This window comes from Cryptotermes secundus, unplaced genomic scaffold (assembly GCF_002891405.2).
Source record: "Cryptotermes secundus unplaced genomic scaffold, Csec_1.0 scaffold870, whole genome shotgun sequence".
Lineage (NCBI taxonomy): Eukaryota > Metazoa > Arthropoda > Insecta > Blattodea > Kalotermitidae > Cryptotermes > Cryptotermes secundus.
In genome coordinates, this window is record NW_019743163.1 from 697,943 (window position 1) to 715,559 (window position 17,617).

General features: G+C 46.3%; 2 non-coding genes across 2 annotated transcripts; one reads left to right on the forward strand and one right to left on the reverse strand.

Moving 5' to 3' along the window:
• Window positions 1-4,176: 4,176 nt before the first annotated feature.
• Trnad-guc lies at window positions 4,177-4,248 on the reverse strand. The gene has a single exon. It is a non-coding gene; the product is annotated as a tRNA-Asp (tRNA).
• A 12,829-nt stretch (window positions 4,249-17,077) lies between these two features.
• Trnai-uau lies at window positions 17,078-17,150 on the forward strand. The gene has a single exon. It is a non-coding gene; the product is annotated as a tRNA-Ile (tRNA).
• The last annotated feature ends 467 nt before the right edge of the window (window positions 17,151-17,617 follow it).

Here is a 17,617-nt window from a genome sequence, read left to right on the forward strand (position 1 = left end):
AGGCTTTGAACAGTATCCAGCCTCAAGAATTCCAGCACTGTTTTGAGCAGTGACAAAAGCGTTGGGACAAGTGCATTAATGCACATGGACAATACTTTGAAGGGGACTAATATACAATTCAATAAAAATGTAAAAATAAAAAATAACAAAAATAAATTCCGGTTATTTTTGGGTCCCCCCTCGTATACGGTCCAGCCGCCATGAGAATGGTAATTCTGATTTTCTGTGCGACAAGCCGGAAGGTCGCGCATTCGATTCCAGATGAGGTCATTGGATTTTTCAATTGACCTAATCCTTCCAGCCGCACTGTGGCTCTGGGGTCGACTCAGCCTCTAACAGAAATGAGTACCAGGAATTAATTAAATAATTTTCCTGGGCGGTAAAGAGCGGCCGGCGCGTAAGGCTGACAACCTCACCGCGATCTCTGAGCCGACTGTCTAGATAATGTGGGGGCCTCGACGTCTCACAACCCTATGGGCCTCCGCGGCCTGTTACGGGGATAGAATTACCTTTCTTTGCCACCTGCGGTTCGCTTCCTGCAGTCACCTCACCCGTCATTGCTGTTGGACCAGTGAATGAAGCGGGTGTCGAGGATGTTTTGACGTCACGAGGGAGAAGCAGAAGGAAAGAGGGTTCGCGAACCACTATTTGTGAATCGGTTCTTACACTGTGTGCTACCAGCTTCTGGCTTGTGACGTAAAAATCTCTACTTGTGAATCGTCATTCTGTAAGCTGGGCAAGAAATCTTTAGCGTCAGAGTGTGACCTCTGGTCACTGCGGCCCGACATGCGGCCCGGGCGTGGGCACATCGCGGTACCGATCGTCAGTGCCTGCCGCAGCGTGGGCTATAGGACCTGCAGATGACAAGATCACCTCTCTGTAACGTACATTGGAGCCAATCTGCCGCTCCTGGCAAATCAATTAAAGATGTGAACCGGTTCAGGCCCAGCATTAACGACTCGCAGAGTTCCGCAGTTTCGGCAGGTGATCAAGTGAGGCTCTGTATTAGATATGTAGATTTTTTTTTAGTTTCCTGGGGTGGGGTGAGACTGAGTCCACTTGGTACGTCGGCCACTGACTGGGGAGCATTGCATCAGTTCAGTGATAGAGGAGTATGGAACATCTGGTGGAATGTGAATTGGCAGGGATGGAAAAAGGAAGAAAAGATGAAGCAAGAAATGAAGGATGGAAAGAAAATGAGAAACCAGGAAACGAGAAGAAATAAATAAAGATAACAACAAAAAACAAATGATTCATTGTATGAAATAAAGCAAGAAAACAAATGTGGGCTAAGAATTTAAATTCCTTGCACACAAAATTAGGCCTATTCTTGTCCCCTATACCCGCCGACCAATGACGTGTTGGAAGCTGTTTGATTATGTTTTACTTAATTAAGGACAACAATTGGTGGCAGCTGGGTGTACACGCTTCGCGCTTATCGCGACTGGCCAACCGATAGGCGACTTCATGTCCCGTCTAAGTCACAGTAGCCAAGTCCTTGAATCGATTCTCCGATTTCTGCACAGTCAGTTCATCCCACCTGCGTTTTATGCAGACAGAAATTGTAAAGTCGAAATGGCCCCAGTAGCAGCATGAGCAGTGTAAAGAAATGGTGGAGCAATCTTCCAGAATTATAGACAGGTCGAGTTAGCTAACGTCTGCTTTTCTTTGTTTCGCTTAACATGAGAAGAGATGAACGCCGTACAGTCCGGTAGAAATGTTCTGACAGTTCTCTCCCGTGTACCCCATTGAGAAGACGAGGCCTCTTCTGCTTTTTATTTTGTATTTATTTTTATTATTTCTTCTATCGTCTACGTGTTTGGGAGGTGGACGGTTTTTGGTTACACAGTTCAAATTTTTGGGAACCACAGAAACAAATCAAAATTTCATTCACGAGGAAATTAAGAGGAAATTGAACCTTTTGCCTTCTCGTTTGCTATCAAAACACGTAAGAATTAGAGTATACAGAACTATAATTTTGCCTGTTGTGTGTGGATGTGAAACTTGGTCTCTGGCATTAAGGGAGGAACATAGACTGAGGGTGTTTGAGAACAGGGTGTTGAGGAGAATATTTGGACCGAAGAGAGATGAAGTGACAGGAGGTTAGAGAAAACGGCATAATGAGGAGCTTCATAACTTCGCCAAATATACAAATAATTAGAACGATCGACTCAATGGGGATGAGATGGGCAGGGCATGTAGCACGGATGTGAAGAATAGGAATGCATATAGGTTATTCGTGGGAAAGCCAGAAGGAAAAGACCACTATGAAGACCAAGACGTAGGTGGGTGGATAATGTAGAAATGGATCTTAGAGAGATAGGATGAGGTGGTATGGACTGGATCAATCTGGCTCAGGATAGGGAACAGTGGAGGGCTCTTGTGAACACGGTAATGAACCTTCGGATTCTATAAAATGATGGGAAGTTCTTGCGTAGCTGAACAACTGGCGGCTTCTCATGAAGGGATCAGCTCCATTATATTAGTTATTTCAGCTCCCAAGGAAGCTGCAAGTGGCCAAGATACCACAGCCCCACTATAGCATCCTGACAAACGTGAATAGAGCGCTTGTACGTGTTCCGACTCTAGAGTGACCTGAAAATTGGGGTCAATTTGAGAATGTGGCTGGAGGGGACATACCACGCACAGAAATGTCTATTGATTAACCATCACAGAAGCAACGGCCTCACCAAACACTTGTACCTCTCACATATGACACGTTTCTATGTGTTCCGACCGGTACCAGAGTAGGTCATAGATTTCATAGACTCGTGCATATTTGGGGTTCTCACTGCGGTATCTTCTGGGATCTAATACTCTATAGCCCATTCAAAGCCAACCGACGTTTCGGAGTAATACGTATCATCCATCTTCAAGGCTCAAGATTAAGCCAAGCTGCGGCCTTCATGATGGTCCATTGTTTGGAATACTCTTCAATGATGAAGATGGAAGCGGCATGTTTCTCCGAAACGTCGGATGATTTTCAGGGGACAGAGGAACTTGTCTAACAGGACCTCACGAAACCAACGAAAAAACTCACTGTAGACGATTACGGGGACGGGATTTGAACCCATAACCTCTCGAATACAAAGCAGAAATGCTACTGACTCAGTAGGACGACGAAGCTGCGAAAAGCCAGTCGCCTGTTGGGGAACATTCCACTAACGCACATGGAGCAAGATGACATCTGTATGAGAGTCGAAGGGGCTACCGATTGAACAGAAGTCTGGACGGTTGCAGATTAGAAATGCTTAGCGATTTAAGAGCTGTACACCCCTGCCCAACAATGACCCCTGATGATTGTGACACTTGCCCACGCTGACCCCTGCATGCCGATAGGGAATACTGAAGTCTTTCGCAACAACACGATATTATGATACAGTTTCCACGGCTAGATGTGGCCCTGCACGTCGAGGTGACTTGGAAAAGGGCACGTCACATTATTCCGTACATACCGTATAAGTTTTTTTCCACACAATTTTTTTTTTCTTTTTTAGATTTTATATTGATTTCTGGATTTAATGTTTATTATTTATTGCTCTGATGAAAATAAATAAAAATATCAGTGCAACGATTTCTTCCTCTATCAGAACCGAAATCCAGGGTCTACCATCCAGTTCAAGCCAATCTTGAATATTTTCTTGCTTTGTTTCGCAGTCTGAAAGTCCAATGCCATGTGTGTTTTAAAGTATGTACTCAACTGTGAATGAAAGTTTTCACATTTCGATCCGGATTAACTGTAACCGGATTAGCAAGGGTTTACTGTACTACTCTTATTATTACGCGCACAAATCTGTTGTTCATTGGACACAGTGCGACGGTCTTGCGCTGCATGTGCTAGTTGCAAGTAATGCTAATTCCAGCCGCTAGGTGGCTCTAACAACATAGCCTTTCTATCGCAAGCAGCCATTTTCAATTAAATATGGTTATTTATTTATTTATAAGAGCATCTCAAAATCTTTGTTTTGAATTCCGGTAGAGTTCTTGGACGTTATTCGAATCCACATCTCCACCTTTCAATTTTACAACTGCGAACTTTTTGCTTTCTTAAATTGAATGATGTTCCTGGCTTGAAGTTTTGGCTAGCAAAAATAGATATGCTGCAACATGGACGAGGAAAGCAACCTGTCCTACGCGGAGAAAGCACACTTCTGCGTATGAATTATAAAATTATACCTCCCCGGCGGGGAATCGAACCCCGGTCTCCCGCGTGACAGACGGGGATACTAACCACTATACTACCGAGGACCCCGAAGGAGTGTCGCTTATCCTTTGTTAGAAGTGTGTAAGATGTAAAGAAGGTCTAAAAATTTGTGACGATGATGCATTAGTATAAATATTATGTTTCCGAAGGATACGGAATCCTGTCTCCGAAACGTTGCTTTGAAACACAGAGAGGACGGTGTGTTAGATAAAAACAGGAAGATGGGTAACGTCCACAAACATAATGTCGGTATGCGAGATGTGTTTAACGCGACTGGAACTCTGTAATTATTTGATCACATAACCACTGCTGCCAACTTACTGTAGCCGATCGCAAAGAGCCTTTCACCATACATCGGAAGTTAACAGATATTCTACATCCACTCCTCGGTCCTGCTACATCTCCTTTTCTTTTGGGACCACAAGTGTAGACCCTTCAGTTCAGCCTCCTTATCTCCTGTGTACATGCTGCCTTAGCTGCAATGACAAGCCAGAGTGAATACGTTCAAATCAGGCCCCATCTCATGCAGCTAATTCAGCCTGTTAACAAAGAGCTATCTTCTTAATAAGGAAATTTGTTCAGTGTGACGTCATACGGGGTATGGTGAGAACGGTGTCCAGAGCGACGACATCTGCTAGACGGCTCGTGACGGTTGGCCTTTCTTCGATGTGCTTGCTTATTGTGTCACAGTGTAGGCCCCTCTGTGGCTCTACGGCAGCCGTGTCAAACATGCGGCCCCCATAGCCACAAAGTGTGGCCCCTCAACTTTTAGAGCTAATTGATATTAAAATCGATATTAAAATTTTAGTAGAAATATTTTTTGTAAAGACAATTTCCCAACAGACCAGAAGACAAGAAGTCTCACGCAGACATAAATTAGCAGGCTGCAGGAAAAGTGATTCTGAGAATTGCAGAAGGGTTTGTCCAACTAACGGTTTGTAAAGTTCGTGAAGGACAAACTATTGTATTTCAGAAGGGTAATGCACTAAAAGCCGCACAGCCTCACCGCCCCAAGTATTTCCAAGAATCCCTTTTGGAGGCGTAGTAAGAATGCAGGGAGGGTGGCAACTGACAGACAAGTGCAAGGGATTTCTACCTTCAAAACTAGCTTGCAACCCCCAGCCATTGTCTAAGGGGCTGCTAGCAAACTTTCACTTTTATGACCATTGAGACAAGGTACACCTTCCTACTAGTCCGGTAGTCTCTTGTACATTGTCATTCAGTTCATTTTCACACAGCGACAGGTGCTGATGTTACATTGTGATGAACGTATAAAGGTTATAATTAAACATTAAATTATCAACTACGAGTTTTCTTGTATATGTACAGTAATTTTTAAAGGGCAGTGTCGCTTTCAAAAAATTCAGGCAGCAAAAAAAGAACTATTGAAAGTGAGCGCCGTGTATTTCAAGAAAAATGGGAAATCGCTTATTTCTGTTGTGAAATAGAAAGTAAAATTACATGTTTGATTTGTGGACAAAATATAAGTGTTCCACTTTAGGTAATTATATTGAAATTATTCCTAAATAATAAATAGAATTAAATTTCCTTGTATCAAAATCTAATGTATATTTCTATTTTGAAGTGCGGCCCTGGACTATTATTTATAGGGCTGAGGTGGCCCTCTGTACAAGTTGAGTTTGACATGATTACTCTACGCCCTGCAGATTGAAGCAACGTTAAGTAGGTTAATCCGTCATTTGTGGGTCTGTGTACCCTTTTCGACGTCAGGAGCTGACTGAGCCCGTTTCTTAGCACCTACATCTCATGCCCTCATCAATCACCCCTACCCCCCAACGGCATTGCAGAACATCATTGTGGGGTCTTCACACTGAATCTTCATTTAACGTCGCTTTTTCAACTGTGTTAGTCGAATAAGGAGCCAGGTTAGCTCGGCCTTTGTAGGGACGACGTACGGGCTGGCATTCAGTTCCCGGTTGGAGAAAAAAAAATTATACTCCTCAGTATCCAGGACGGTTCTAGGGACTAACCCAGCCGACTAGCCAATGGGTACGGGGGTAAAGCGGCAAGGGCGTGAAGCTGACCACTCGCCTTCATCTCGTGCAGGGGTTAAGAATGACTCAGTTGTACCTCCACTCCCCCATATGAGTTCGTGACGTGTACTCAATTAAGCTCAGTGATAGGTTTACGTATAGCCTGCTGTACTTGAAGACACTGTAAACGCTGGCCTGGTTGGTTGCAGGTAGTCCCACAAACCGGTTTGCAGCCGAAAGGATAGGAAAGGAACTGTTCTTCTTCTGACACGCCTGTTCCCGGAACTGTTACATCTACGTAAGCAAGAAGTGAATTTCTCATACCTTGTGCGGTGCTAACTTTCTCTCCAGCTAAACCCCTCTTCCTCCAAGAGAACTGCGACAGCTGTCCTTGTGAGAGGCAGCTCCTACCTCCTGTTTCTGGAATTTTAATGCGAGGAAGTAATTTTCCACTATAAATCATTACGACCGCGAACTCTTACTCGTTTATCCTTAGATTATTTGATGACAATTGCGGTACCTGGGATTACAGACTCTCAGACGATAAGGCGATTGTGAATAATGAAATGTAAGATACGGAACGAAACGGTCGTAGACTCTCCTGGTATTTTCCTGAAGAAACTGAGGAAAACTACGTGAAACCTCACTCAGGATTGCCGATCTCCGGGCCGAAATTTCGACCCGAATCATTCCGAATGCGAAGCAACAGAAATTATTTTCGTAATAACATAATCGGCCTAATCCTTCAAGTCGCCCTGTGGTCTTGGGGTCGACTCGGTCTCTAACAGAAATGAATACCAGGAATCTTCTTCGGAGTAAAGGGCGGCCGGCGCGTAAAGCTGACATCACCACCATCTATGAGCCGATTTTCTAGAAAATGTCGGAGCCTCAACATCTCACAACCCTATAGACCTCGACGGCCTGTTACAGGGATAACTTTACATTCTTTTACAGTGGGACCCAAACAGTCCTCGTTATATATCCCCGATATGGACCGCACAGAAAATGTCTCTTCCACTTTTGCGTGTTCTGTCGTCGGGAAAACATCGTGTCCACAGAGCTGTTCCCTAGCAACGACTGTTTTCCTGCCTCCTGTTTGCACAGCTGTTACTTGGCAATGGGTCTACATGTCACTGTATGGCAAAAGGTAAAAAGGCAAATCTATCCCTGTAACAGGCCATGGAACCCCCTAGGGCTGTGAGACGTCGAGGCTCCCATATTTGCTTGACAGTCGACTCACAGATGGCGGTGAGGTTGTCAGCCTTACGCGCCGGCCGCCCTTTCGCCCCAGGAAGATTCCTGGTACTCATTTCTGTTAGAGGCTGAGTCGACCCCAGAGCCATAGTGCGGCTGGAAGAGTTAGGTCAGTGGAAAAATCCAATGACCTCATCGGGGATCGAACCGTATGGAAAAGATTAAACTTTTAGGAACTGTCGGTATAGCGACTGGCTACTGGCTGGACGACGGAGAGGTTGGAGTTCGAGTCACGGTAGGGTCAGAATTTTCTCTTCTCCACGTTTTCCAGACCGGCTCTGGGGCCCACCCAGTCTCCTATTCAATGGGTACCGGGGGCTCTTCCCCCGAGGGTAAAGCGGCAAGGGCGTGAAGCTGACCACTCACCTCGAGCTAGTACTGAAGTCAAGAAAATGTGGATCTATACATCCACTCCTCTATACGCCTTCATGGCGTCCAGCCCGTAGCCAGTCGCTATACCAAGAGAGCTATCCTGGCTCCTCACGTCCAGCCCGTAGCCAGTCGCTATACCAACAGAGGTATCCTGGCTCCAGAAGGAGAGTAAGGGAGGGACTTGTTTATTGCAAGCGAATGTAAGGTTTGGTTGCAACAATGGAATGACGAGTGAAGGACATGTCTTCCTGCAACAACAGTTGATTGTGAAGTTTGTCGGAAATAATCTTATAACGAGGCGATAATTTGCTTTCGATAAACTAGAGAATGATTTATGACAAAATGCAAATTGAGTGACGGTATGAAGGCGAGTGGGTGAAAGTAGTTTTGCGTTAGATCGGGCAACTAATGAACTCGGATTTAGCGTTAAGCGTAGTTGGTCACTCGTAAAAATCATTTTAAAATTCAGCCGCGTTTCGAAGTCCTCCGGAGATGTTCCTAGGCCAATGTCTGAAGTTCTTACAGCTGAGACTATGTCTGATGGTATGTGACGCGATATGCTCGACGTTTCGGAGAAACGCGTTATCTAAAGTCAAGAATGTAACCGGCATGAAGAAGGAGGCAAGCAGAGCTCTGCGAATTTCTACCGGACTACACGGCGTCACATCCTAGGGGATAATACTCTTAACTTGATAATTTGTCCATTAAGTTTTGTCTCTAATTGAGAATAGAAGCGATGCATTCGTAAAGTAACGAACTCTGGACGCCCGCGAAGTAGTGCTTCAGGTAAAAGAGACTGCATATAGGGATCAGAGATACGTTTGACCTAATCCTTCCGGCAGCACTATGGTCCTGGGGTCGACTCAACCTCTAACAGAAATGAGTACCAGGAATTAAATAATTTTTCTGGGGAGTAAAACGCGGCCGGCGCGTAAGGCTGACAACCTTACCGCCATCTTTGAGCCGATTGTCTAGATAATGTGGGACCCTCAACGTCTCACAGCCCTATGGGCCTTCATGGCCTGTTACACGGATAACTTTTTTCCTTCCTCCTTTGTGAAGCAGCGTTCAGATGAGTGCTACATGTCCCCTTCTTTTCTGCGAGAGTTTTCGGCTTGTATATATTCTTAGAAACCTGATTCTAAAATGGGTCTACACTTAAAGGGTGGCTTGTGTACTAAATGCTTCTGTCTTGTTTAGGGGTTGTAGCAAAGCAGACGAGACGGAAGACGCCGTCACTTCGCAAACAAACGAGTAATGTCACTGCAGCTACAAACTGGTCACTTACTTGGTAAGGTCTACCTGCACGTTTACGGTAAAGTGGATTTGTGTGTTATACCGACTGGTTCTGGGAGTCGGGATAGCTCAGTCTGTATAACGATGGGCTACTGGTTGGACGGACGGGGTTCGATTTCCGGCTGGGGCAAGACATTTCTTTCCCCCCCCCCCACTAGAATGTCCAACCTATCCAACCTCCCGTCCCGTGGGTAATGCGGCCGGGGCGCGAGTTAAGCTTGAAACTCGCAGACGTCTTGACGTGAAGTGTCCGTCATTGTTGTCCGATTTTATATAAAATTTGGAATATAGCGGCAAATCTAGAGTAAACTGCGCAACACAACATCTCGTGAAAATACGTCCAGAGTTTCGAGAATGGCTTCGTGTGTGAAGACAGACTAGCAGGGTGGTTCACAGGGATGCGGCCGCCCCTAGGCAAACATGCACCCAATGTGCATATTTGTATGCAACTGACAAAAAGGTAAAGCTACCCCTGTAACAGGCCGTGGAGGCCCATAGAGTTGTGAGACGTCGAGGCTCCCACATTTTCTAGACAATCGGCTGATAGATGGCTGTGAGGTTGTCAGCCTTACGTGCCGGCTGCTTTACCCCCCTGGAAGATTTCTGGTACTCATTTCTGTGAGAGGCTGAGTCGACCCCAGGGCCATAGTGCAGCTGGGATTAGGTCAATTGAAAAATCCAATGACTTCATCGGGAATCGAACCCGCCTCCTTCCGGCTTGTAGCGTAGTGCCTCAACCAACTATGCTACCGCGTGCCTCCGCAGCTGATATGGGTAACAAAACATGGATTTTATATCTGTTGGATTCGAGGTTCTGAAAGCTATGACTATGTTTGGGATGTAACACCGTGCAGACCAGTAGAAGCTCACCAACGTTTCGGAAGAACGTACTGCTTCCATCCTCAGACTCGAAGATATGCTAAGTAAACAATAAGCAAGAACAAGCATCAAACTACTGCTACAGCACTACACGGCGTCACAGCGACTTCATCTTATTTACTCTTTATGCTTGAATACCAGTAGCCCTCATCTGGACTGTAACAGCTGAATCGGCTATAAACCAGTCTGCTTGTGCCACCCGTGTATGGAAGGGCACAGAAGTCGAAACAAGGCCATGTTTGGCGCACCTGCGCCCCTAATATGGCCCCAACAGCCTTCTGCTTGACGAATTTAGAGGAGGCGACTCGGCCCGCGGTTTCCCAGACAGTGACACAGATGGGGCTCCAGAGGCACAGCTGTGGTGTTTTTTGTGTCTCTGTAAAAGCTGCCTGGAGCCCATTGCAGGAGGCTGCGGACAAGGATCCTACTGACTTCCACCCGAAGGAAGGCATAGGGCGCCCCATAAAGAGCTCACTGTTCGTGTCACTGCGGTCGTTCTTAGAGTCCTGACAGCACTTCGCAAATTCCGTCTCTCAAATATTTGTTGTAGGGTACAAAGAGATTTCTTAACCTTATCACCGTGTTCACCATGTCCTGAATCAGTTCAGTGCAGTTTATATCTTCGCATCATAGGGTCTATTGATCTGATAGACTTTTCAATATTGTCCCTTCGGCCACAACAGTGTCTCTCAGTTGGTGTATGCAAGCTTTTACTTCCAGTTCTTGTTTCTCACATTAGTGTACGTATACACTGACCCGCCATCAATAGGCCACGTTCGGCTAAAAATATTCGAGGCTTTAAAATTGTGGTTTTTTTACTTATGCCACTGTGTAGTCTGGAAGGTGGTTAGCAAGGAGGAACGCATTACCTCATATTCAAGTTCTAAACAATTCAATTCTACCCTGAAGATGGTGCTGACAGATTATTTCGTATAGTTGGGTACCACTACAAAACTGCACGGGATCATATCCCAGAAGATCACAGTTGATTATTTCACGACGTTGTATCTGGACTACATAGCGACGATTGGCAGGATTACTGATTAATGCTGAATTGGAAGGGATTGTGAAGAAGGAGTTCGTGTCGTAGAAGATTATTTCAGCATGTGTCTGGCAGAACTGAGGCCAATCATGAAAGTTTCATTAGGATTGTTGGTGTCCCTGGCGAGATTCGATCCGCAGCTCACACCAACCCGCTCGGTGTAACATTGGCGCCGTTGTGCTGATGCGGTTCGGGCTTGGCCTCAGAGCTATGCACTTGCAACATTCTGCAGTTCAGCAGATCGCTGTAACTTACTGCCTCCTTCTTCAAGGCTGAACAGCAAGCCAAACAAGGAACCAGTCTTGCTTACTTCTTCCTTGGTTTATTCGCCGTTGTGAGAACCTCAAATCCATGCACAAAGCGAATATAAACTGAACTCATAATGGTAAGGCCATCCATGCCTGTCTTTCCTCTCGACATCTCTAGAGCATACGGTATATGTCACACGTCGACCTTTCGTGGAGTAGATAGACCAGTGGAGGGCCTCTTGTGAACACGGTAATGAACCTTCAGGTTCCATAAAATGCTGGCAAGTTCTTGAGTAGCTGAGCGACTGGCGGCTTCTCAAGAAGGGCTCGGCTCCGTGGAGTCAGTTCGTTAGCTGGAGAGAGTCGTGTGTCCTGTGGGTCCCAGGCCCGGGGACTGCCTGCTGGGAGACATGAACTCAGCGTCCAGCCCGAAATACAACTTCCTGTCTGTGTGCAAGACCTGTGCTTATATAATATCGTACTAGCGATTTGCTAAAACTGTGGACGGACACCGTCAAGACGTTTTATTTGCATCGTGCATATCTTCGTGTTTTGAAATCCCGATTAACAGTTTTATCTAAGCTGCCTTGAAAGACTGACAAGCAGCATATAATTAGCATGTTCTTATTTCGTAAGAACGTCAGATCCTAGATTGTATCCATCTGTGTGTTACACGAGCGGAAGCATTTCTTGCTAATCTCATTGCTCTGTAAGAAATGGAATCCAAACTACTAGTTCGACTGCCACAAAGGACACAGGAAGACAATTTTGATTGCTATGGTTACTAGAAAACCGAAATTAACGGCCGTGGGGATTAGTTGCACTGACCACATGACACCCTCTACGCGTTAAAGTTGGCACTAACTTCTCCGACAAGCGGCGGTCGCTCGGACGGTATACAAGTAGTTCACTTGCGAACTAAAGCCACAGAGTTTGTTTTATGGTTACGACATTGATGGCAAAGCCAGAAGGAAAAAGACCACTAGGAACGCCAAGACGTAGGTGAGTGGATAATATTAAAATGGATCTAATATGGGATGGCGTAGTATGGACTGGGTTGATCTGGCCGAGGATAGGGAACGGTGTAGGGCTCTTGTGAACAAGGTAATGAATCTTCGGGTTCCATGAAATGTTGTGAAGTGCTTGAATAGCTGCACAACTGGCGGCTTGTGATGAAAGGTTCAGTTCCATGTAGTTAGTTATCCGTTTGCTCACCGTCTGCACAGCCAGGATCACATCTGCACAGTGAGCCGGCTTGGGTTCGCGGCCTCGGAGCAGCCAAACTGGGGAGGCCCCAATCACTAACAGCAAATTTTCGTTACGATAATTTTGTTTTTGCTCTTATTTCTTATAACTAAAAATACAAACTAACTTTCCGTGATTTTTTAAAAGCAAATGTGTAAACAAATTATGAGAATTACATTTGTGTTCTGTGGACCCCCACCCCTTAACCCCCCCCTGACATTGTGTCATATGAAACCTCTGACACTAGAAGACAGCAGTGATTTTGGGGGTGCAGTCAGATTTCTTGGTGACAGGCTAGATGATTTTGTCTCATGGTGCTAGGGAAGTGGTCAGTAGGAAAAGGGACTCCGCAAATGTGTCTCCGTGCGTAGGGGCTCTGAATAATGGGTCAGTCCTCATTTGGCCTACATTGTGCAGATAATACATTTTGTTGTTTTGGCATTAGCTGGGGCTAGAGCTCGCGGAGTCCCGCTTGGCTTCAGGCCACTACAACCGACAGAAATCGAACTCCACTGTCCCTCTGCTTCTTCCAGGCCAGACGTGGAACGACTTATCTTGAGCATGATGCAATGGACATTGCGTCATCCGAACACGGTAGCGATTACTGAAATGTGTTACTGGTTAAAGCCTCATGACGTAGTCGCCAGCAGACACCTTCTTTGCTGCGGTATGTGGCTGCTTTGCATGTGGGAGATGAACAGACCAGAACTCGAGTTACCGGAAATTCGATCGTCATTTGGAAGAACAGAGTCCAGTGTCTGAAAGGTGCAGTTGGCTCAGCCGGCATAGCAACCAGGTATCGTGGTTCGACTACCGGCAGGGCCAAAGCAATTATTTCTCCACCGCCGCGTCCAGAGTGATTCTGGGGTTCTGCAGTGGGTACCGGGGGGATTCCCCGAGGCGTGAGGCAGCCGGGGAGTGAGTTAACCACTCGTCTGCATTTGTGCCGAGTTGTAGTGTGCGTGGAGCTGTACTTCCACTCCCCCACACGTCTTGTAAACTGATGCTTAATAAAGTCCAAGGCCAACTGCATGCCTTCAATCCCACATTAACTGAGTAAAGCAATTCGTGATATTGGTCTCTACATACTGCAGAACATCTGTCGCGGAACTTAATAACTTGTACTCTTCGCCAAGTATAATTAGAATGGCCAAGTCAATGAAGGATGAGATGGGCGGGACATGTAGCACAAATGGGGGAGAAGAGGAATGCATGTAAGATTCTGGTGGGAATGTCAGAAGGAAAGGGACCACTAGGAAGACCAAGACGTAAGTGGGTGGATTATATTAAAATGGATCTTAGGTAGAATGGGATGGTATGAACTGGATCAATCTGGTTCAGGATAGGGACCAGTGGAGGGCTCTTGTGAACGCTGTAATGAACCTTCGGGTTCCATAAAATGTTGAGATGTTCCTGAGTATGTGCACGACTGGCGACTTCTCAAGAAGGGCTCAGCTACATTGAGTTGGCAGCGGGCTGCCTGCACTGAGTCGTTCTGTCCAGCCTCTGCCTATTCGGTTACGGCCCTCAACATGTGCGTCCAGGACGCCTGTCCTTCGTTTATAGCCTTGTAGTGAGCTAGATGCTTACCAACGTTTCGGAGGAACGAGGTCCCTCCATCTTCAGGCTAAGAGACACAATAATCTTCATAGTGACCGCTGCGAGAACCTCTTATCTCACAAATTGGGCGTTTATTAACCAAGTTTTGTGACGCTCCTTGTAAGCGTCGCCCGGGCCCACTTTAGACCCGAGTAAGGAACCCTCTGTTTCCATTGGCTTAGAGACTGGAGGGGCCCCAGGGCGGGTGTGAACCCTGACGAAGAAGAAACTCTGCCCTAATTCCCCGGTCACTGTACTGACTAGGCTATCCCCCTTCTCAATCTATGGGGAAAATGTAAAGTTGTCCCTGTGCTTAATTAATTAAGCACTAAACCATGAAGACTTACGGGGAGTGGAGCTCCCGCGTTCTTGAACTCTTGAAGTGAGTGGTCAGCTTCACGCCCCGGCCGCTCTACCCCGGGTAGATTCTGTGTAGGAGACTGAGTTAGGTCCCTGAGCCAGTCTGGACGCTGTGGAATAGAGAAAAGATCTCTTGCCCTTGCCAGGAATCAAACCCCGAGCTCTCCTGGCCGTCCAATCTAGGAAAAGCGAAATCCGTCGTAATGTGGGACACACAAACGACGACAGTATCAAGGTGTGTTGAGGAGGTGAACAATGTTCGTGCGGTGTGCAGCCTGTGAGTGAACCTTGGCCACGAGGGATTTGAGCGGAGGGGCGGCGAATTTAATGTGCATTAACCCTGTAAAGATCGGATTTCTTCTGATTAATATATATAAATCCAGTTCGTACCTCACATGAAACACCCCGTCTCCGCTACAAAGCCCAACCGGTTAATGCTGTTTAGGGAAACAGTCGCTGTTTACTGTGAGAACCGTAAGGAACATACAGACACACTCTGTGGGCAGAATGCAGTATATATAAGAATTCAGTCCGCACCTCACAGGAAACATTACGTCTCCTCTACAGAGCCCAACCGGTTACTGCTGTTTAAGGAAACAGCCGCTGTTTACTGTGAGAACCGTACGGAACATACAGACACACTCTGTGAGAGAGAGAGAGAGAGAGAGAGAGAGAAGAAGTGGTGGGCGTAGTGAGAGACCCTACATTGGGGGCGGGGGGGGGAAAGAAACTATATTTCAGATTTGAAGGTTCCCAGGCAGTGCCCGCTTGTCCTTCTGGTAAAGATAGAGCATATAATCTGATTTTTGTTTGTTTGTTTTTGCTAACGTTGGGAGGGCTATATTGAGGCGAAATTTTGATGTTAACAATGGGAGGGCTGCATGTGAGGCATGCAGTGCAACGTGGAATTGGGTACCAACNAAATGCAGAATATATAAGAATTCAGTCCGCACCTCACAGGAAACATTACGTCATCGCTACAGAGCCCAACCGGTTACTGCTGTTTAAGGAAACAGCCGCTGTTTACTGTGAGAACCGTACGGAACACACAGACACACTCTGTGGGCAGAATGCAGTATATATAAGAATTCATTCCGTACCTCACGGGAAATATTACGTCTCCGCTACAAAGCCCAACCGGTTACTGCTGTTTAGGGAAACAGTCACTGTTTATTGTGAGAACCGTGCTGAACACACAGGTACACTCTGTGGGCAGAATGCAGTATATATAAGAATTCAGTCCGCACCTCACAGGAAACATTACGTCTCCGCTACAGAGCCCAACCGGTTACTGCTGTTTAAGGAAACAGCCGCTGTTTACTGTGAGAACCGTACGGAACACACAGATACACTCTGTGGGCAAAATGCAGTATATATAAGAATTCAGTCCGCACCTCACAGGAAACATTACGTCATCGCTACAAAACCCAACCGGTTACTGCTGTTTAGGGAAACAGTCGCTGTTTACTGTGAGAACCACACGGAACACACAGATACACTCTGTGGGCAGAATGCAGTGTATATAACAATTCAGTCCGCACCTCACAGGAAACATTACGTCATCGCTACAGAGCCCAACCGGTTAATGCTGTTTAGGGAAACAGTCACTGTTTATTGTGAGAACCGTACGGAACACACAGATACACTCTGTGGGCAGAATGCAGAGTCTTGGTATGTTAAAGCAGGTGGTACATATAGTAACCACTAGGCATTAAAGGATTTTTTTCCCTTGGCACTACAGCTCCAGTGGGCCTAGGCCTACCTCCATGAACTTCTCCGTTCACCTTCGGTTTTTCTAGATCTTAGACATTCGGTAGGACTCCTTGGGCGGGTGATCAGCTCGTCTCAAGGCCTCTACCTGTACACAAACACAGAAAAACGCACACACACAAACTAAACATCCATGCCCTGAGTGGGATTCGAACCCACGATCCCGGTTTCCAAGCGAGCGAAGACAGTGCATGCCTTAGACCGTTCGGCTACCGTGACCGGCAGGCATTAAAGGATTAATGACCATAATTGCTCAGAAGACAAACGGCTTAAGTGTTTCCATTCGCTTCCGCGGCTAAGTAGACACTCATTAATTGGCAGATGCATTTCTAAAAGACTGAATAGTTCATAACGTGACTGGCTACGAGCTGGACAATCAGGGTTCGATTCCAACAAGGACTCTTCTTCCTACCACCACATCCAAACTGACTCTGGGACCCACCCAGTAGATACCGGGGGATTATTTCGCCAATAATAAAGCGAGCGGAGCGTGAAACTCACCACATGTGATTGCGTCAGACTTTACATACATTCTCCGCGTGTCTCCACGGCTCGTTGGTTGACAACGGGAGCCATGGACGAAGTCAGTGTTTCTGGAACACTTCCTGATCGAGCCGGTTGACGCAGCGGTAACGCTCTACCTTTTTATTCGGGAGGCTCCCGGTTCGAATCTCGGCCTGGGTACCTGCTCTTCTCATGGAGGTATTCGTGGTTTTCCTCAGTCCCTCCGTGAAAGTGCTTTCATTAAACCATGATCGCCACTGTCGGAACGCCAGAAGAAAACCTGTCATATGTCTGCATAATCTCTGTGTGAGCCCGGATAGCTCAGTCGGTAGAGCATTAGGCTTATAACCTAAGAGTCCAGGGTTCAAGTCTCTGTCCGGGCGAAATTCTTATATTCCTACAAAATTATGTGTCCCATATTTCGGAAATGGTTAAGTGCCACTTGAAGGCGTTAGTCGGAGGATCAGTAAGATGTTACAGCGACGTTTCTCCGGAGCGGGAAAAGAATATTTTCGACCTTGAAAGGGACAGGCGCTCACGGTTTTCGTCATCTAAAATATTAGGATTTCTGTTTGGAATTCTGCTCGCGACATGGCACTGTTAGCTGTGCCGTCACGTGTAGAGAGAGACTGCGATTGTCCGATCCCCCTCTAAGGGTTCCAAATGCTTCTCTGAACAGTGTGTAGGAATTCTACAATTAAAATACTTCGGTCTGCTGGAATATAATGCTGTGTAGTCCGGTTGAAATCAACCGACGTTTCAGAGTAACATATCGCCTCCATCTTCAGAGTTGAAGAATAAGCCTAGTATGAAACCAGACTGGCTTTATGACTTGACTCTGCTTACTACT